Raw genomic sequence first — 22185 nt, 5'->3', positions numbered from 1 at the left:
CAAAAGACTATTTAAGTTAGCCCTCAAATACCTCTTCCAGCTGACAGACATTTAAGCCTCATTGCTGGCGGGCATTCAGGCACCAGTGCAAAGCCCCATAGGTGTAGACATGATTGACATCAGTTTACCTTATCCTGGTGTGAGCTGCATGCACTGATCTTGCTGCGCTGATGTAAAATGGTGTCTATACTGATATGGCTTATGTGGTGGCTAAATACTCTCGGCCAGATCACATTGATTCTAGATTCCATGGCTAAGAGGGACCATTCTGATCAGCTGGTCTGGCTTCCAGTATAACACACACCGAAGAACTTCCCTAAAATATTTCCTAGAGCCGTTCTTTTAGAAAAACATCAGGGGGAGACAGGGTAAATAAAGGTCAATGAAGCCACACCGATCCAACCTTCATTGTAGATACATGTATCACACAGCAAGCTTGATGAGGACAAGAATGAAAATAAAGCACTTTTATATCTAGTTAAAGCCCGCAAACCATTTGGGGACCAAGTCCTTAAGGATGAGAGTTTCCAAAGTGCAAGGGACTTTGGTATACTCAACTTTCACTAGCCATCAATGAGAACTAGAACCTAACTCTGCTTAGACCCTTTTGAAAACCCCACTCTTGTCCTTACTCAGTTTTTATTCAGGTAAAGCTCCCATTGATTCAACTGAATCAGGACTATGGGGTTCACCCCGTTGCGTTTCTGGATCTCCATTATTATAAGATGGAGCTGGCCTTGGACTTCAAATCCAGGCAATGACTTCCACACTAAAGAAACCTAATCTCCTTCTCACAAGGAGAGCTAGGCAAACAATGGATTTTTCAGCTCACTGGCAATTTCAAAAAATAAAAAGGAAATTTTTGGTAAAACAAAAATTAAAAAAAAAGTTTTGGGTCACACAAAGTTCAAATTTTGTATCAGTTCTTAGCATTTAAGACATTTTTGATCATTTAAAAATAAAAAGAAAGGTATTTTTTAAAAGAAATCTTATTTCAAAAAGAAAAATCAAAATGTTTTAACTTTCTAAAAATTTTGTTAGTTTTTTTTTTTTGGACCGAAACCATTTGGCAAAACTGATACCAATTCACAATATGTTTCGGTGTTGAGAAAGCTGCATTTTTTGCCCCCAAAAAGTTTTGTGCAAAAAGCAGATCTATTTATAATGGGTCAGTCTCGGGCAGCTCCACCACTCAACCAGGAACATGCTGATCTGCCCACCCTTCGTGGCATGTTCCTGTAACCCCCATTCACCCCAGTGACCATTGCTCGTGAGACTGTCTGCATTGACTTTTGCACCTTCTTGTTTGTCAGCATGTGATTTTCAGTAAGGCTGGTGTTTTGGTACAAGAACATCAAGTGGGAAGTTGAAAGGAAGTGGCTAAATCACGTGAATCATATGATGTCTTTAAAATGAGACTGGAAACTGAGTCAGCAGGTGTGTCCTTGTTGCTAAGAAAGCCAATGGCATATTGGGCTGTAGGAGCATAGCCAGCAGATTGAGGGAAGTGATTATTCCCCTCTGTTCGGCACTGGTTAGGCCACACCTGGAGTTTTATGTCCAGTTTTGGTCCCTCCGCTACAGAAGGGATGTGGACAAATTGGAGATAGTCCAGCGGAGGGCAATGAAAATGATTAGGGGGCGGGGGCACATGACTTATCAGGAGAGGCTGAGGGAACTGGGCTTACTTAGTATGCAGAAGAGAAGAGTGAGGGGGGATTTGATAGCAGCCTTCAATTACCTGAAGGGGAGGTTCCAAAGAGGATGGAGCTCGACTGTTCTCAGTGGTGGCAGATGACAGAACAAGGAGCAATGGTCTCAAGTTGCAGTGTGGGAGGTCTAGGCTGGATATTAGGAAACACTATTTTCTTAGGGGAGTCGTGAAACACCGGAATGGGTTACCTAGGAAGGGGTGGAATCTCCCTCCTTAGATGTTTTTAAGGCTTGACAAAACTCTGGCTGGGATGATTTAGTTGGTGTTGGTCCTGCTTTGAGCAGAGAATTGGACTAGATGATCTCCTGAGATCCCTTCCAACTCTAATATTCTATGGAAACTGGAGACACATACTATGTGTCTGAGGTCTGTGTAAGGTTGTCATTACTATAGAACAGTGGTTTTCAGCCTGTGGTCTGCAGACCCCTGGAGGTCTGCAGATTGTCTAAGATTTCCCAAGGGATGTGCACCTCTGTTCAAAATTTTTTAAGGGCTACAAATGAAAAAAGGTTGAAAACCACTGCTGTAGAAGAACAAACACTCTACTGCTCCCACTGAAGGTCACTGAAGTTTTTGACATTGACTTCAATGTGAGCAAGCTCAGCCTTTAACAGAACCATGAAGGTGGACAGGAAGATCAACCAAATAGGTCTTCTCCAACTCTGATTTCTGTGTGCTAGATTCACGAATCCACTCCAGCTGCTTGGAGCTTCCAGAGCAGCACAAAGCAACTGGGACAGCCTCTCTCTGGACCAACACCCTGGGGACCAAAATGGGGCTAAAAGAGTAAGTGGTTTGAGCTGAAGAGGCAAACTTTGTCTCTGGGGGCTGCACCAACATATATCCTCATGGATTGGCCCAGAGGGGACTTGTAACACACACTCACCCAGACCCTAGGATTCAATTATACTATTTCTGTTCCAATTGCGCTTTGGATTGGGCCCCCTTGCACTAGACATTGTACAGGCCAATGACAAAGGAGACAATCCTCACCCCTCAGAGCTTACAGTCCAGGTGCCAGTCAGGACAAAACATGTGGATGAAAGAGACAAAGGGAGGTTTCTTGGGATCACAAGGTAACAATAAAACTAGGGTGACCAGATGTCCCGATTTTATAGGGACAATCCTGATTTTTGAGTCTTCTTCATATATAGGCTCCTATTATCCCCAACCCCCTGTCCTGATTTTTCACACTTGCTGTCTGGTCACCCTAAATAAAACAGAGTTTAGCCAAAAAGCAGACATCTCAGCTCACCTGTCTACCTCACTCTCGTGAAATTGTGCTGTGGCAAATCAGACCTCCGCCGCATTAAACACTCCAGAGTCTCTTTTGTTGTTTGCAGAATTGTCGGCATGGTTGCATTTTATGGACCAGATGCACTGGTCCTCTCCAGTTCTTTTGCACTAGTAGGACAACATAGAGCAGCTGAAAAACCTGGCTGAAAAACCAGCTCATTAAACCAGGGATGAATTACATCACTAGAGCTATGCAGAGTAGCTGCAGCATACTGGGGAATCCTGTCCTATATTCTTTATCTTCTGCCTCTGAAAAAGAAAGCCCTACTTATTTACAGATATTCGCATATAACGTAACTGGCTTCCATCCCCTTGCTGGTTTTTTGAGTCGCTAAATGATTAGTTACCTAGGTTAAGGGCAAGAAAGAGATGTAAGATAACACAACCATAGCGTACTATAAACAGTCCCCATCAGATACAAGGTCTAGCTCAGGCAGAGAAGGTGGAGTGCGTGACTATCTTCCTGTAGCAGGATGCAGTGGCTGATGTGGTCAGGGCCTAATTTAAACTTTCCCATCTCACAGGCATTGGCATCTGCTTTGCTTTCCTAATGCTGCAATATTGGCCAGCAAATGCTCTGGGGGGTAGCCTGGGGAAATCCATCCCTGGTTTTACAGGAGCCCTTAGAGTGTTTGGGAACGGGGAATTAGTTCTAACCAGGGCTCCAGCTCTGCTGGTTGTAGCCAAAAAGCTGCCGGTTCTTCACCGTTAATGGCGGCTCCTCAAGCCAATCGCTGCCTTGACTGGTAGGAGCCAGGCTGGGTGTGGGGCAAATGGAGCAGCGCTGTCCTGCTGGTGCAGGATAGCCCAGAGCAGACACCTGCCTCCTACAAGCAACACTGCTTGGTCCTTTGCAAAGGAGCAGGGTGGGGCCCCAGCTAGCGTGTGCTACAGATGCGAACCTACATGTTAGCCAGCTTGGGAACTGGTCCTATCCTATTAGCGACGCTCTGGTCCTATCTTGTCTCCCCTTTGCCATATAAAGATATTGGGCCTGATTTGCAGTTTCATGTAGGCCCCTTTATGTCATTTTGGCAGTGCAAGGGCTCATATTAAGCCCGGGCTGTCATAAACAGATAGCTAAGGGTTAATGTCTCTTTCACCTGAAGCACCTGACCAGAGGACCAATCAGGAAACTGGATTTTTTCAACTTTGGGTGGAGGGAATTTTGTGTCTGAGTCTTTGTTGTCTGTCTGCCTGCTTTCTCTGAGCTTTGGAGAAGTAGTTCTGTTTTCTAATCTTCTGTTTCTAAGTGTAAGGACAAAGAGATCAGATAGTAAGTTATATGGTTTCTTTTCTTTGGTATTTGCATGAATATAAGTGCTGGAGTGCTTTGATTTGTATTCTTTTTGAATAAGGCTGTTTATTCAATATTCTTTTAAGCAATTGACCCTGTATTGTGTCACCTTAATACAGAGAGACCATTTGTATGTATTTTTCTTTCTTTTTTATATAAAGCTTTCTTTTAAGACCTGTTGGAGTTTTTCTTTACTTCAGGGAAATTGAGTCTGTACTCACCAGGGAATTGGTGGGAGGAAGAAATCGGGGGGGAGATATGTGTGTGTTGAATTTGCTAGCCTGATTTTGCATTCCCTCTGGGTGAAGAGGAAAGTACTTTTTGTTTCCAGGACTGGGAACAGAGAGGGGGAGTCACTCTGTGTAGTTTCTCAGAGCTTGTGTCTGTGTATCTCTCCAGGAGCACCTGGAGGGGGGAAGGGAAAAAGGATTATTTCCCTTTGTTGTGAGACTCAAGGGATTTGGGTCTTGGGGTCCCCAGGGAAGGTTTTTCAGGGGGACCAGAGTGCCCCAAAACACTCTAATTTTTTGGGTGGTGGCAGCAAGTACCAGGTCCAAGCTGGTAACTAAGCTTGGAGGTTTTCATGATAACCCCCATATTTTGGACGCTAAGGTCCAAATCTGGGACTAAGGTTATGACACGGGCTCTGTTCAGCTTTGGGCCCAAGCCCCCCCTTTCATCCACACACAAATCAGTCTGACGTGGGTCAGCGAGCTCTCAGGATCTGGATCCTCTGCCTGTGAGGTGGGTGGGTCACACCCTGACTCCTGCTGTGACTCAGGTCCAAGCCCTGCCATTTTGCAGTGTGTGGATCCACGTCAAACTGCAGACCTGAGTCAGAAGGTCTGTGTGGTGCAGTACAGATGCACTAACACGTCTGTGAGATGCAGATCCAGCAATTGTAAAACCAGCTTTGCGGTGCAGTGTATAGGCTTGGAAACCCTGAGTCCACAAGCCCAGGTCTCTCACACCTGGGTTTACATTACAGCACAGATACACTGCCTCTCAGTGGCTGAGTCACTGAGGTGCTTGATCACAATCCTAAAGGGCGTGGATTTGAGTCTTGCACAATCTCACACTGAAAGGTTGGCTCTGGTTCCCTCAGCGGCAGAATGGGTACTGGGTTCAGGCAGTCAAGGGCAGGCAGACATGATGCTGACCACATCATTCCCTTGTGCACCGTTGAGCACCATCGCTCCCTTGTGAACCATATAAAACTGATGTGCCTTAACTGCGTCAGCCCAGTGAGCCATTGAATGTGAGGGGATCTTTAGCTTGACTCTGTAGATATATCCCCAGAGGGTAGAATTGATCTCCTCTGAGAATCTGGAGGGTACCCCTGTTCCCAACTCTGAGGCAGATCAGAGATGTGGCTGAACATACCACATGAGGGTTAGAAGCAGAGCGTCAGTCAGAGCAGCCCAGAGGCTTCTCTGATTTACACGTGGGGCCGGACAGGCTCCTGCATGGATCCATAACCCAGGGAGAAAAACAATGCTTCAAAGCCACCTTAACCTGTGCTCCAGGTGCATGAATGGAGTAACTACGATATGGATTAATTTCGGATCTCTCAAACCACATCAGGCCGGCTTGTTACTTCCATCCAAACAAAGGCTGGTTCAGAATCACCTGTCTCTCGGAGTCTTTCAACTTTCTTGCTCCAGCAGGTGAATCCAGCCGGAAAAAAAACAGATTCACTGGTTCATTAAAGCCTGCTCCAAAAGGTGGTGCCTTCTAGCAAGAAGCCAGCTGGGATGATAGACCACACGGTGTTTGGGGGGTTAGGGGCTCCAGTCTGAGCAGATGCAAACGCTTTATGAGAAGGGAGAGGAAAAATAAACTCTCTCTCTCTCTCTCTCTCTCTTTCTCCAGAAGTAGAAAATCTCCATATGATGCTGGCATGGTTATTTGCTGATCAAAACCCCTGTCTGCAGAAAAAATTGCTGATTTCACAGAGAACAGCAACCAGCTGAATCCTGCCAGCTACTTTGCTGAGCAGTAAGAGGCTTTTCACAGGCAAACTCAGCTGGTCCTTGGAGCTTTATTTACCCTAGATTGTGCCTCCAGGGATGTAGATTTTAATTTTTATCATCTATTTATTACTAATTAACATCAGCAATTTATTCTGTACTGGGAATTTACTCCGTGCTTTCCAAACAAAGGGCTAGATTGCGCATTTGCCCAGCTCTACATGGCTGGGAGGTGGGGGAGTGGGCGAAGTGCCCCAGCAAGGAGGGAGATACAAGCAGAATGCCCCAGGAGGCAGTATTTGCATTGCTTAAGGTAATCAACAGTGTGTACTCTTGTCCATGTCTGTCTTTGCAAGCCAGCAGGTGGGCTATGTGGTTCAGTGCCTTGGCCACGCCCCCTGTTGTCTGGCCACATCCCTTTTGGACAAGGATGACTCCTAGGTGTAGCGGCTGGCTCCCGGGTGCAGTGAGTCTGAATTCTGGCTGTTTCTTTTAGGGTGGTGTTGGGATGGGAAGGAGTAACCATCCATCCTGGCACATCCACTCAGGGGACAGCCACAATTTACCCCCGAGTGAATGACACCACCTCGCCAATCCCAAAGGGCTCACAGACAAGGCGAACAAAGACACAGCAGGATCTAACAGCTCAGAGGAGTGAAAAGTGCCTACCGGGCATAAGGAGACAAGGGATTGCAGATGCCGTTTGCCACCTTCCCAGAGTGGCAATAAAAGGACTGGTTTGAGAGAACCTAGAAGTTCAAAGCTGGCAAAGAGCCATGTCCTGCCAGCCACTTGGGGCCAGATTCTCAGCTGGCGTAAATCACCATCCATGGACCTACACTAGTTTACATCAGTGAAGGTTCTGATCCTTTTGTGTGAGCAGAAATCCCCCATCCTGGGCCCTAAGAGCTTTGATAAATCCTGTGCAACAGCATCAGTCCCAAACAACAACTCCGACAACACAACCAGACCCACCCAGCCACCATTCCCTGACAGGTGCTGTATATGCTCCATCTTCCCCCAAACAAACCACCTTGCCCCCTGCCCAACGGCTAAGCAAATAGCTGGGCCTGACGGCTGCCCTGAAGGCCCGAGTTATCTCAAACCTGGGGAAGGACGTGAATGCCAAGAACGCCTTTCCTGCAGCCCCACTCTTCTGTGCACATCCAGCAGGAGGGGAGAGAAGTGGTTTGAGAGGCAGCTTTGAACACTGTTGCCCCTTCTCAGATTTTGCTGTCTGCTGGGTTAATAAAAACCAAGTGCCAATTATCCAGGATTAAAGACTTTGGCAAAATCATGCACCAAGCCCTAGTGGCTGGGCTTGGTGCAGAGGGATTCTGCAGCTTGAGGGAAGGGGTGAATCGATGGGGGTTAAAGACAGCTGTGCTCCACCCTCTACCCTCCCCCTTTATCCCCCGAGAGCAGCCATGGAGGGTGGATTTGCAGAGCAGACAATGCTGGCTCCCTTCCTGCTGCTCTGACCATTGATCCAACCCTTGAAGGCCTTACTAAGCTCAAAGGTTCAGTGAAGTCAATGGAGACTCCAGATTAGTGGTTGCACCTTTTTCAAAGAGCATCTGACGCTTATTATACCTATTTTAGATACTCTTCCTCTTTGTCATGGAGAGTTGAGTAACTGCATTTCCATTACATGAAAACCCACAAACAACTCAATGAAAATATATTTGGAAGTAAAATAAACGGGTTAATATTTTTCGTCAAAACTTTCCATAGAAAAAAGTTGAAAAACAAAACATTTGGGGAACAAAAAATTAGATCATAGATTCATAGAATACTAGGGTTGGAAGGCACCTCAGGCAGTCATCTAGTTCAAACCCCTGCTCAAAGCAGGACCAATCCCCAGACAGATTTTTACCCCATTGGTTTTGCAATAATTTGCACTTTTTGATAAAAAAGGCCTGTCACAGGGCCTGCACAGGTTACTGCCCTCTCGTCCCTGTGCACGGTCTGGTCAAAGTAAGGGTCCAACACCTCCTTCAGGTGGTTCATCAGTGTCTTTTTATTTATAGTGCTTAATACAAAGTCCCGATTCACACAACACCAATCCCCACTCTGACTCTTCTCTGGGTCTACTGGCCCCTGAGGCTTTCTGCAGCCATTAGTGACGGAGCTGCAGTCCCTCTATCTTTCCATGGCTTGCCTTTTTCCCCCTAATGAGCCTGGGCTTATATCTCCTCCCAGCCCCCAGCACAGCTGGCTCCACTCAACTCAGCTGATTCCTCTGAGCCTGCCATTGCTAGAGCCTGCGGCTGAGCTCTTTGCTGAGTGTCTGGGCCCCTGCACTTGGCCCTTCTACCGGGAAGCTGGGGAGAAGCTATCCCTTTGGCATCAAGTATCAGAGGGTAGCCGTGTTAGTCTGGATCTGTAAAAGCAGCAAAGAATCCTGTGGCACCTTATAGACTAACAGACGTTTTGGAGCATGAGCTTTCGTGGGTGAATACCCACTTCCTCAGATGCATGTAATGGAAATATCCAGGGGCAGGTATATATATGTGTGCTAGCAAGCAAGCTAGAGATAACGAGGTCAGTTCAATCAGGGAGGATGAGGCCCTGTTCTAGCAGTTGAGGTGTGAAAACCAAGAGAGGAGAAACTGGTTCTGTAATTGGCAAGCCATTCACAGTCTTTGTTCAATCCTGAGCTGATGGTGTCAAATTTGCAGATGAACTGAAGCTCAGCAGTTTCTCTTTGAAGTCTGGTCCTGAAGTTTTTTTGCTGCAGGATGGCCACCTTAAGGTCTGCTATAGTGTGTCCAGGGAGGTTGAAGTGCTCTCCTACAGGTTTTTGTATATTGCCATTCCTAATGTCTGATTTGTGTCCATTTATCCTTTTCCGTAGAGACTGTCCAGTTTGGCCGATGTACATAGCAGAGGGGCATTGCTGGCATATGATGGCGTATATTACATTGGTGGATGGGCAGAGTTGGCATCGAGGTTTGTTGCATGGATTGGTTCCTGAGCAAGAGTTATTATGGTGTGGTGTGCAGTTACTGGTGAGAATATGTTTCAGGTTGGCAGGTTGTCTGTGGGCAAGGATTGGCCTGCCACCCAAGGCTTGTGAAAGTGTGGGATCATTGTCCAGGATGGGTTGTAGATCCTTGATGATGCGTTGGAGGGGTTTTAGCTGGGGGCTGTATGTGATGGCCAGTGGAGTCCTGTTGGTTTCTCTCTTGGGTTTGTCTTGCAGTAGGAGGCTTCTGGGTACACGTCTGCCCACATATCTACACCAGCGACACCATCACAGGACCTAACCAGATCAGCCACACCATCACTGGTTCATTCACCTGCACATCCACCAATGTAATATACGCCATCATATGCCAGCAATGCCCCTCTGCTATGTACATCGGCCAAACTGGACAGTCTCTACGGAAAAGGATAAATGGACACAAATCAGACATTAGGAATGGCAATATACAAAAACCTGTAGGAGAGCACTTCAACCTCCCTGGACACACTATAGCAGACCTTAAGGTGGCCATCCTGCAGCAAAAAAACTTCAGGACCAGACTTCAAAGAGAAACTGCTGAGCTTCAGTTCATCTGCAAATTTGACACCATCAGCTCAGGATTGAACAAAGACTGTGAATGGCTTGCCAATTACAGAACCAGTTTCTCCTCTCTTGGTTTTCACACCTCAACTGCTAGAACAGGGCCTCATCCTCCCTGATTGAACTGACCTCGTTATCTCTAGCTTGCTTGCTAGCACACATATATATACCTGCCCCTGGATATTTCCATTACATGCATCTGAGGAAGTGGGTATTCACCCACGAAAGCTCATGCTCCAAAACGTCTGTTAGTCTATAAGGTGCCACAGGATTCTTTATCCCTTTGGCAGAGCATCTAAGGGATTTATACCCCAGCCCTGCTACAAGGCCATTTTCAATGAAAATTGGTTCCAAAAATTTCAACCCAGCTCTAATTGACCATAAATTAATTCAGCTACAGTATTTGGGGAGGCAGTGTGTCCTAGGGGCTAACACCCGAGAGTGGTGCTCATAAGACTTCTGTTCTATTCCTGGCTTTGCCATTGGTCAACTAGGTGACCTGGGATAAGTCATTTTCCTCTCTCTGTGCCTCAGTTTACCCTTCTGTTAAATTTGACAATGAAATTTACCACTTTGAGGTGCACTGATGAAAAGAACCCTGTAAGAGGTAGCTGTGTTGATTATTTAATAAAACCTGCTGGGACTTTGCCTATAGGCTGGTGGAGGTGCGCAGACTCACCCTTGCGGTGCTTCCTGCTGGTCTCTCAGGGAATTAGCTTGATTTCCAGCCTCTGGAGTGCCCTCTGCAGGCCGGTGATCCACCTGTCTCTTGTTCCCCGTGTCCCTCCCAGGACCTGGTGCCCCTTTATTTGGAGTGCTGCCACCCAGCAGTAACCCCTTTCTCTTTGGGTCTCTCCTCCCCAGGGAACCCCCCACCCTCTATCCCCACCTTGCCTCAGTATAAGGCTACTGCCAGTCATTGTCTAGCCCTTATGCTCTAGGGCAGACTGCAGTATCAGCCTACTCATCACTGGTAAGGTTGGGTTTGGACCTTCTGCCTTTGCCTACCCCTGGGTTGCCCTCAGCAATCCCCAGTACCTGCTGGCCTCATGCTAGGCCACAGCCTGGGGCTTTCCAGGCTGGAGCTCCCCAGCTCCTCTGCCTTTCCTCAGCCCTGCTCCACTCAGGTGCCCTGTCTCTAGCTCCCTGAAGCCAGGCTCTTCTCCTTCTGAACACAGAGAGAGTGGGCCGCTGGCTCACAGCCTTTTATAGGAGCCAGTTGGGCCTGGTTGGGGCATGGCCCCAGTTGAGCCTACCCTCCCTAATCAGCCCAGGCTTCTTGCCTCAGCCACAGTCCTCTCCTGGGCTGTTTTAAGCCCTGAAGGGCAGGAGCGGGTAACCACACTGCTACAAGGCTGCATAAAGAACTGTTTCTTTTTAACTGAGGGACCCTGGTTCCTGGATTATGAGAGAGTATAAAAGGAAGGAGGTGTCAGTTTTCATCAGGCCCTTCATGAAAATTCAATCTATGCAAGTCACTGAGGCATTGATTCTGCAACAAGCCCTGCGTAGGTGGACTTCTTCCCATGGGGAAACTCGCTGAAGTCAATGGGGCTCTGCATGGGCACAAAAGTCTGCTCTCTGGTTGCAGTTGCAGGATGGGGCTTAGGTTGGTTAATCGCCCCACACGTGTGCTACTTTTACTAACACTCAGGGAAGGTATGGCCCTGTTTCTGCAACTGAGCACGCGTGGGTGGATGCCTGGGGGCTGCATGGAGTCTCATTGACCCCGGTGTAGGGTGGGTTTCCTTAAGCAAAGCCACTTGCAGGCTCAAGCCCTGTATTTCATAGATCCCATGGCCAGAAGGGACCCTTGCACTAATCTAGTCTGACCTCCTGTATAGCACAGGCCACAGGATGCCAATGGAGGAGACTCCACCACGACCCATGGTAAATTGTCCCAGTGGTTAATTGCCCTCACGGTTAAACATTTACACCATTATGTGTGCATGCCCAGGAGACAGCTAAATGAGGAAGCCCTGAGGGTAGGCATTTGCTGAACTTCTCCCTCCTGAACTTTCGTTTTATCGGTTCCACTTAGCTGAAGCCGGGGATGCAGTTTCAGGATAAACCAACAAAAGGTGCCTCACTTGAACACAGACAAGATTCACCCGGGGTGGGGGGTCTCCTCCACAGCCAGAGAAAGCACCTGAGTTCTTTGCTCTCACCACAGCTTCACTTCTTACTCCTGTGAAAAGGGAAGTTGCTTGTTCAGAACTTATTCTCCACTGCTTAGGTAGGACGGAGTGGCTGTGACCAGATACAGCTGAGAGGTATAAATAGTCTAGTATCAACCCAAGTCCTCTCAGTAGGTCTGGGAAATGAGTCGAGAATCCACTCAAAAACTTTCTTCTGTTTTGAGACAAGCTCTCTATACTTAAAATGAGAAAGGCAGTGGAACCGGCAAAAACCTCTCTAGTGAGCAGAAATATTTTAAGAGCTCCCACTGCTAGAAGACTGCGAGAACATGGGGTGCTAGAGAACAGCAGCCATGAATGCAGCATTGTCTAGTAGCAAGACCGCTCATGTTAGCGTCAGGAGCGCTGGGTCCTCTGCCTAACAGTCCCTGGGTGATCTTGGACAAGTTTGGAAACGTCTCTGTCTTGCCTCCCATGGTTGGTCTGTTTAGAGTAGGAAGTGCTGCTTCTGATGTCTGTACATGGCAGAGCATAACTGGGCCCTGATCTTGGTTGTGGCTTCTGGGGCAGCTGTCATATTAATAAGAATAAATCTTGCTCCTCGGGGAACACCTCCCCCCAAGAAACCCAACAAGCTAGACTGAGGCTATTTCAGGACAGGCAGGAGGAGTTCCAAGGCCCTCACAGAGAATGATCGCCTGCAGCTCCCTCTCTTATAACCAGGAGAACTCCAGCTTGGGTGCCTCTGCTGGTCTCATGTATGGGGAGAACTCTAAAAGAGAGAGGCCCATGTTATTTAGGGCTTTAAGGACTGGTACTTGGTACCAACCCCTTAAACTCCACCTGGAGTCCTGCAGGCAGGCATCGCAGTCATGAAGCACCCAGCTCATGGCAAGAGATCCCATTCAGCAAGCAGGCTGTCTCATTCTGCCCCAACTTCAGCTTCCAAATGGATGTAGGGACGTAGCCCAAAGCAGAGCACGTGGCAACCATCTTTGGTAGTGACACAGGCATGAATCATAGCAATGAGGTCTGTGTTGGAAAGAAAAGGTCGCAACCTCCTGGCCTGCTGTGATGGGCCGACAATTCAACTGCAGACTCCATGCAACATGGAGGGAGTGGGTAGGGGAGTAGGAAGATGATAAGCAGAATTTAAGGTCAGAAGAGACAATTAGATCATCCAATGTGACCTCTTGCGTATCACAGGCCATTAAGTTTCACCTAGTTACCTTGTCCCATAAATAATGAAATAACCGTTGGACTTGGAACTCTCACATCTCTGACCCGGTGACTATTCGCGTATTTTATACAAAGTGAAACAGTGTCAATAGGAGAAATTGAAAGAGACCCACACCCGGATACCCAATAGCGAGGCTTGGAAGGATGAGATTTTTATCAGTCAATGTCGGTAAACGTTGATCTTATCACACACATCCCCAACAGATGCAGAAGCATTTCCAGTCGATCATCCAAATGTGCAGATTGGCAAAATAAGGAAAATGCTCCTTGAGGACTTTTATTACAGATGGATCAAAGGACGTTGACTTTGTAGATGTTGACGTGTGATGTTGACAATTTGTGTTTTCATGGCTATAAAGCTGCAACTTTTTGAACCTCAGTATCTATTATCAGTGAATAATGATGGTCTGACACACCACCATTGTCTGACCACCTGTAATTTCTTACGACTGTGAAAATTTAAATAGATCAAAGCAGAAAAAATGCTTAAAAATAAACATCAACATCCATTGAAATTAGGAAAGAATAAAACTGGAATTCTGCCAAGTCTAGCTATCGCTTGTTATTAGGGCACTCCACAGCCCTCGAGAGGGAACCCTGGGTTCAGGTACCCCACGTGCCAGATCAGTGCCCTAACCACTGGGCCCTGGCCTGAAAAAGGAGACAACCATGGCACCTCCTCCCCTTCTAGTTGCTTGAAACTAGCCCTTCATTTTCTTTACTTTTATTTTAAAAAAAGCTGCACAGAATTTCAGTGAAAGTTTCATTTCAGGGCACTGCCACGTTTGTGTTGATCCAAAAGGAAATGTTTGTTTACTTTTCTGATGCGCTGAAAATTCCAGAAAAATTCAGTTTCATGTTGTGCCAAACCAAAAAATTTTTTTTTCCTGGCACCGCCAGCAAACCAAAAAAAATCAGCTCTACTCGCTATTCCTCTGCTTATACATGCCAGGATCCCTCTTTGCCACAGCATTGCACTGTCAGTTCATGCTCAGTTGTTTGCCCACTATGACCCCTAACTCCTTTTCACAGTCAGCACTTTCCACAATACTGTCCTCCATTCTGGAGGCTTAGCCCAGTGTTCTTTGTTCCTACATGTCTAACTGCGCGTACTAAAACTCATTTTGTTTGAATGGACCCAGCTTGCCAGCTTAGTCTGCAGAAGAGAAGAGTGAGAGGGGATTTGATAGCAGCCTTCAACTACCTGAAGGGGGGTTCCAAAGAGGCTGGATCTAGACTGTTCTCAGTGGTAGCAGATGACAGAACAAGGAGTAATGGTCTCAAGTTGCAGTGGAGGAGGTTTAGATTGGATATTGGGAAAAACTATTTCACTAGAAGGGTGGTTAAGCACTGGACTAGGTTACCTAGGGAGGTGGTGGAATCTCCTTCCTTAGAGGTTTTTAAAGTCAGGCTTGACAAAGCCCCAGCTGGGATGCTTTAATTGGGGATTGGTCCTGCTTTGAGCAGGGGGTTGGACTAGATGACCTCCTGAGGTCCCTTCCAACCCTGATTTCTATGATTCTATGATTTCCAAACTATCCGTATTGCAATACTGAGTGCCCGATTCTCATCATTATTTACCCATCTGCCTCTTCACATCATCATCTGCAGGTCTATAGAAACACGCTGACAGGGTTGTTCCGTTCAGACAGGCACATGTCTAGATGGCCCTGCAAAGTATTTTTTGTAATGACTTACGATGATGACTTCTTATTGACTCACTTCTCGTGGACATTGCAGAAGAAAGGAGCTCTGAGGAGGGGGTTGACTGAAGAGAGGATGGTGGCTGGCCAATGGGAACTGGGAGGGAGTTTTGGGTATATGGGAGGTACAGAGAATTTTGGAAACTGTATATGGAAATTTTGCTCAAATGTGGTGTGGGGGAGGGGAGAGGGGATGCTTTCTGGGGAGACGATGATGTTTCATTTTTTCTGTGAAAATGACGTGAGAGGGGTTTCTTACTCCCACCACCCAAATCACCTTTTTTCTGGCTGCACAAAAACTGCAGTTAGATTTTCAGCTGATGTAAACTGGCATAATCAGCCAAACTGGGCCACTTTACATGAGCTTAGACCCAGCTGAGGAGCTGACTAATGATTTTTCCCTCACAAGCATTGTGGTTTTCCCTCCCACCGCTCTAGGAGGACCATGCAAGTTTATCAGGTCATGCTGGGCTGTATCTAGGGAGGAGCCTGACTTGTGAAACTCAGAACTGAATCCAGACTTCCCCAAAGTTTTGGTGTGTTCAGTTCCGAGATTTGGGGCTAGACTCATCTGTAGTTCCCATCAGCTGAAGGTAAGCCTGAACATAGAGGAGGCCAGATGCTCAGCTGGTATAGATCAACTCAGCTCCACTGAAGTTAATGAAGCTATGCTGATTTAGGCCAGCCAAGGATCTGACTCATAAGGAGCTAAGAACTGGCCTTACAGCCTTAGTATTTTTGCTATACCTGAGAGAAAGGCAGCTGAGACAGGGCTGAATGAGTCAGGCAATTATGCACATATGAAAAGACCAATCAAGAATTTGACCACACAAGAGGGACTATCCAAAAAATAAATTGGTTCCTAAACAGTTTTAATGGGGTCAAGAAATATATCACAGTCTCGATTATATTAACATTAAGATTTCCCTTCCAACCAAGATCAGTGAGTTGGAAGGATCTGAGTAAGGGCATTTCTAAGGTCCTTGGAATGCTTTTCTCTGTCTGCTCCGGCAAGTCACTACCTTTCTAATTCTCATCTGAACATAAGTATCTCCCTTGCCCATAGCTCTTTTTTTCTCTCTCCCTCTGCTATTATTCCTCATCTAAATGTCATTTCATTATTTCTCTCGTCAGGATCCACTTTGCATGAAAGACACTGAACCAAATTAGGGGCTGACCCTGCAACCTTCACATCAGCAACACCTGACTGAAATCAGTGTGGAGTCTGGGTGTACAAAGGATGAGACCAGGGCAAAAGGTTGTGTGTTATAGAAATTCACTTATTTACAGCATAGTAATGCAGACTATAATCCTGATTCACCATGGGCTACTCCAGTTTCATGGTAGTGTAAATTTATCTTATTGACCATGAAAACATCTCAAGTCTGAATCCTTCTCCTTTTGATGTCAATATTAAAACTCCCATTAGCTTCAGCGGTATCAATGGATTTACATGGGTATAAAACTGGAGTAACACACACTTCGGATCAGGCCCAGAATTTCCAGCGTCTAGCTCCCTCTCACTTAAACCCTTCTTGTAAATGCCGGACCCTCTGGCGATTACTGTTCTCGTCTATTATTTAGAGCTACCAGAAAAAAAATCTACCAAAATTTTTTTTTTACAAAGTAAAATTTTTGTGAAAAATGTCCATTTCCACAGATTCCCCCCCCCCCCCCCGGTTTTCAATAAATAAATAAATATATATATATATTCAGTGTTTACCAAAAACTGAAATTATTTTTCAATGATAACTCCAAAAATGTAAACTAAAAATATCCTCAAAAATGGAAAACAGTGTTTGTCAAAACAATGGGTTTTTTTTCAAAATGTTTCCCAAGAAAAAGCAATTTCCCAATGAGTTTTATTTGCATTATGTTATCCCATCTGAAGACGGACATTTCTCTTTCAATACTTCTCATTCACTGAGAGTGAAATATATGATAGAAAAAAGAGAGGAGATGAGGCAGAAACCAAGATGTATCTTTTACCTGAGTTTCTCTGTTAATCTAGCATGGCTTTATTCTCAGTCCTTCCATTCATACATATCTCATATGTCTTTGATTTTCCCATACGTCTTATCTAGCTTTTACTATTGCCCATGGCCCATTTCTTAAGCATCCCCCTCCTGAGTACCCCATTTTGAGAGATATCATTTCTCTTCTCCCAAGATTACTTCCAAATTTCCACACAAATCAGGTGTCCCTTACTTTTATTGTTGAAAATTATTTGTACCAGACACCCATAACCATTGTTGGAGAGCGCGCTGTATGCGCTGGTGGAAGGAATCCCACTGCATTTCAACTTTCCTGCAAGAAAAATTTTGCTGTCTCCCATTTTGCCCATTACCCCAGTTTGGGTCTTGACAGTTGGAGAGGTATTTTCTCAAGTTGCAGGGCTGCCTTTTGTGGGCTGAGTGGCCCGTAACCATGTGCTCAATGGGTTAGTGCTGCAACAACACGGTAGTGGAGGAGCCGCAAGGACTCTTAGCTGGGATCGTGCAGCAGGATGAAAAATACAAATAGATTAGTCCATGAACCTTCCTAATCAATTAGCAAATACATTATTCATTAATAAAGCTTTTAATTCGTCCACCGGCCATATAGATGATGTGGTCATGTTGGACAAATTAATTATTCACTGTTCTTTTCCCCAACATCAGTCGTCACATAAATCATTCCCAAACCATTGCTTTTCGTTCTTTGGTCAGCTCTGCTGCGTCTTACATTCGGTGCAGTGGGCCGGCTGGGAGATTGAGCACTACGTTTCCAGCACAGCAACTCTGTGTGCAGAGAATGAAATGTACAGGCTTGGGTTGCTATTCCTGTTTATGGTGGTTAGATGTTACTGATCATTTAAAAAAAGTAATGACTGTGTGGCCCACTAATATCCCATCAAACCGCATTTAGGCACATTCATTAATCCATGGCTCAGAGCTGCACGTCGAGGGATGGTCACTATCTCCATCACACTTAATATCGATAATCAGAGACTGTAATCTTTTGTCAAGGGCAGTGGGAGTTACATATACATCGCTTTAGATTAGAGGTGGGCAACCTGAGGCCCACGCCACTTCCCACAGCCTCCATTGGCCAGGAATGGCAAATTGTGGCCACTGGGAGCTGCGGGCAGCCGTGCCTGCGGATAGTCAATGCAAACAAACTGTCTTATCCGCCAGCGGATTACCCTGAAGGGCCACATGCGGCCCACACGCTGCCCACCACTGCTTTAGATGCTAATTTCATCTCACTCTAACTAGATCTAATTTTTACTGCTCCTACAACAGACACAGATTTGAGACATTGACGAGAAATGCTGGAGCATTAAATAAAGAGCCGATTGCCCAGCATTGATGTCAATGAATGGGAGTTTAGACACTGTCATCAGCTGGAGCAGGATTTAGCTCTAGGACCCGGATCTTGCACATTTATACCAGCAAGTAGACATCGATGGCTGCCCAGAGCCTTCTTTGTGTCACTGGGGAATAGGCTTCACTCCCGAGTAAACTGCAGGATCATGGCTTAAGGGATCCTTGAACAACAAATGTGCCTTTCTTCTGTCTCGTGAGGTGTAAAAAAGGAAAGGGAAAGTGTCCTTCTGAAGCGTCTTTTAATTTTGAGAGAGAAATGGAACGAGAAAAAGGCGAGGACGTTTTGTTAAACAAGTTGCAAAGAATGGTGCAGCAGCATAGGATCCATGCATTCCGACTTTGCTCATCTATAGACTGCCTGGCCTTCTTTTAACTCCATGGTGATATTTAACAGTAGTTCTACCTCTTTCAAAAGCCATCATGAGGTACCGGGCTGGGGGAGGGAACCTCCTTTCTTACACTATCCTTTATTAAATATAAACCCAGGAATTCCGTGGACCTATGAACAGGATGATTTTTGTGGGTATCATGGGGGACTTAAAAAAACCTCCTGGGTGAAGGAAGAGCTCCACAGCAGTAAAGAAGGGAGCTCAGATCCCTGTCTGAAATGGACAGTATAGCTCAAGTTTTCAAAAAGCTGCCAGTGATTCTGGGTGCTCAGCTGGAGACATCATCGGCTTGATTTTCAGAGATGATGAGCAGCCCCCGGCACCAGCGGCAACGGGAGCTGCAGCTAAAAATTAAAAGACTAGGGAATGTCTCAAGTTGAGAATTTTGGTCCAAATATTTTCGATTTTTTGGCCCCCTCGAGTCTCGAGGCTTTTCAGAGGTCAGATTTTGAGCCTCCTTAACCCATGCACAGCAAAGTCTTGTTTTTGCAGAATAAAACTAGAACTGACACCATTAAAAGGCCATTTTGAAAACTGTGTCATGGGTATGAAATAACCACATCAGGATCCCACTAAAAATATGTGATTGCTACACTCACATACCCTCCAGCCGGGGTCTGCAGCCCTCAAAGGTCCATGCAAAACCTTCTGTTAAAGTCATTTAATACTCTGACGCAACTATTTCAGCTGGTACCACAGCATTTGCAAATGTTGATCCAGTATTAACCCGGGTGCCTTTACTTCTGTGCAACTGTCCATTTTTCTTGCTGATTTATTGCAACATGCTCCTGTCCAACATACACAGCAGCTATGAGAGGTCAGTGCACACAGTGAGTGTTGAGTATGCACTAGGAATCCATGCAGATAAGGATAACATTTTTCATGTATACTGCATCTCTGATCTGAAGACCTCAAAGCACTTGATGATTTTTAATTGATTAAGCCTCACAGCAACCCTGGGAGATAGCTATGAATAGTCCCACTTCACAGGTGAGGTACAGAGGGATTAAGCAGCTTGCTCAAGGTGGCACAAAGAGTCAGTGGCAGAGATGGATGTAAAAGAACCCAGGAGTCCTGACTCCCAGTGCAGATCGGCTAGGAAAAATTTGCCTTTTGTTTGTAAGTGTTATGGCACACAGCTAGGGTGACCAGATGTCCCAATTTTATAGAGACAGTCCCAATTTTGGGGTCTTTTTCTTATATAGGCTCCTATTACCCCCCACCCCCTGTCCTGATTTTTCACACTTGCTGTCTGGTCACCCTACACACAGCCAGCTCCTCAAAGATATTGAGGTGCCAAAATTCTCCGAGCTGCTCTCTATTTTGGACAGGGGTATGTTGATTTCAGTGGGAGTTAGGAACCTAAATATCTTTGTGGATCTGGGCCAACGCCCATGACATGAATGGTTGAGATACAAACACAGGGCTCAATACTGTAACCACGCAATGCACAGAACCCCGACTGACATCAAACACACCCATAAGATGACACGGCTGCAAGGTAGAGCTCTTCTGTAGAGGATTTGAAGATTTGGGGTACAGACAATTGAAAGCTATAGAGGTTTAGCCAGAAGATTTCAGATGTGTGGGTGATGAAGTCTTCTGGGAGTGAAGCAATTACACCCCAGCCCACTCTGTTCGAGATCACCAGCATCCCAGAAGCTCCATCCACAATTAAACAAAACCCTTTGTCTGCCTTACCCAGGTTAAATAACGAGCTACAAAGTTCAGGGTTAAATAAAAAAAAAAGAGAGAGAAAGTAGAAAATATTTCCCAAGAGGAGAGAAACGTCACTGAATCACAAAACCCGCTGCGGGGCAAAGCGGAGGAAGGTGCCCTCTTCTTACAGTGTCTTCTCTGCCCATCATGCCATGATGGACATTTACGGCTTTGGTTTAAACCCCACACAGTCCCTTCAGGACGACAATACAACAAGCATCATTTATCTATTAAGCACCCAGTCCTGCAACTCCCCTTAACTTCAGGATTGGGCCCTGCTTTCACAAAAAACACATGGAGAAGTAGCTAATGGTACATTTATGTTTCAATGGATTTAATTCTTTCAAGAAAAAGGTGACCAACGTCCAAGAAGAAAGTTGCCAGAGAGGATTTTGACAGTTAATTGCAATAGTACCACAATAAATAAATTGGATTGCCGTTAGCTACGCAGCAAATTTCCAACTCGACATTAATTAACGAGCAGCCTTGCTCACATCAATGAGAGTTCAGTGTCTAACTCCCGTGGGCACTTTGGAAAGTGTCACTAGGTGCCTATCTGCATCTTCAGGCACTTAAATACCTTAACCACCTGGCCCCTCGGCAATTAATATTAACAGGCCAGTTCCTCAAGTGGTGTGAAATAGCATTGTTCCATTGAAGTCAATGGAGATATGCCAGTTTATGTCAGTGGAGGATCTGACACCTCCCCCCCAAAAAAAAAAAACCCCAAAAAGCACAGAATCACAGAAACGTAGGCCTGGAAGGGGTCTCAAGAGGTTGTTTAGTCCATATAATATTTTTTTCATAAGGCAGGTAGTCGGGGTACTAGGCAACCAGTAAAAGAATAATCCTCATGATAAACAGCACTCATTCAATAAGTGGGGTACTGAAAAAGTGGGGCTAATGGAAAAGCAGGCACTTACTTTGGTGTGTCTCTTGACTGGACTACAGCATCGCTCTTTAACTCCTAGTCATCCTCCGGTGTGAAAAAGTCCTTTGCAGGATGTGTGTTGAGGAACATAAGCCCAGCTTGATAAGTTTTAATTCTTAAAACACACCGAGAGAAACCCCAATTCTTCTTGGCTCTGTCAGTTGAGTGCTGTTAGTGGTTTCCTGCCGAGAGCAGCTGAATGACAAATCTAGCTGGTTTGTTACACTTATAGTAATCAGGGGCTGGTAGCACCACCGCACTGCACACCCCGAGCTAATGTTAGAACAGTGACCAGCTCATAAGTGCTCTTCCCAGCCTCCCCCCCCCCACGCACACCGTGCAAAGACTCACCAGGCTATATGAAAAGCAGTGTCTGGGTGCAGATAGCGCCTGCTCCCCCTCTAACCCACACTGATGCAATTTGAATGTAACTCCACTCAAGGGTGTCAAATAGGTGTATCAATGAGAGGAGAAGCAAGCCCTGAAATTTTTTGGCTACGTGCTTTCAGGATTCTACATAATGGCTCACAAGTAAGTACCCTCTGGCCAGCTAGGGTGGGGTGTGTAGAGGGGAACTGAGCTATGTACTGGGTAAACTGAACATTAGAGGATTTACCTCTGGCCAGATTCCAGGGCAAATGATTATACATCCTGCCTAACTAGAATTCCCCCTGTGTATTCATCTAGGTTATTGTACTGTTTTCTAGTTCACTTTCTGTTCAGGACTATAGTACAGCTGATGTGCGTGCTTAAATAACAGTTATAGAATATCAGAGTTGGAAGGGACCTCAGGAGGTCATCTAGTCCAATCCTCTGCTTGAAGCAGGACCAATCCCCAAACAGATTTTTATCC

At 45.9% G+C, this 22185-nt stretch overlaps 1 protein-coding gene across 4 annotated transcripts in view; it reads right to left on the bottom strand.

The window, feature by feature from the left end:
- BLK (BLK proto-oncogene, Src family tyrosine kinase) overlaps positions 1–21511 on the bottom strand; it is a 71931-nt gene extending 50420 nt beyond the window's left edge. For 2 of the 4 annotated variants that reach the window (XM_030555203.1, XM_030555208.1), the window contains exon 1: positions 21325–21511. The gene's annotated coding sequence lies outside the window, so the exon portion shown is untranslated. Of the gene's footprint in view, positions 1–2969; positions 3285–21324 lie in introns of those variants that run through there. The other 2 variants (XM_030555206.1, XM_030555205.1) reach the window with 2 other exon arrangements.
- Between the last annotated feature and the right edge of the window lie 674 nt (positions 21512–22185).

The sequence above is a fragment of the Gopherus evgoodei genome, chromosome 3 (genome assembly GCF_007399415.2).
Source record: "Gopherus evgoodei ecotype Sinaloan lineage chromosome 3, rGopEvg1_v1.p, whole genome shotgun sequence".
NCBI classification, from domain to species: domain Eukaryota; kingdom Metazoa; phylum Chordata; order Testudines; family Testudinidae; genus Gopherus; species Gopherus evgoodei.
The sequence above is the reverse complement of the archived record's forward strand: the minus strand, read 5'-3'. Positions and strand labels throughout refer to the sequence as shown.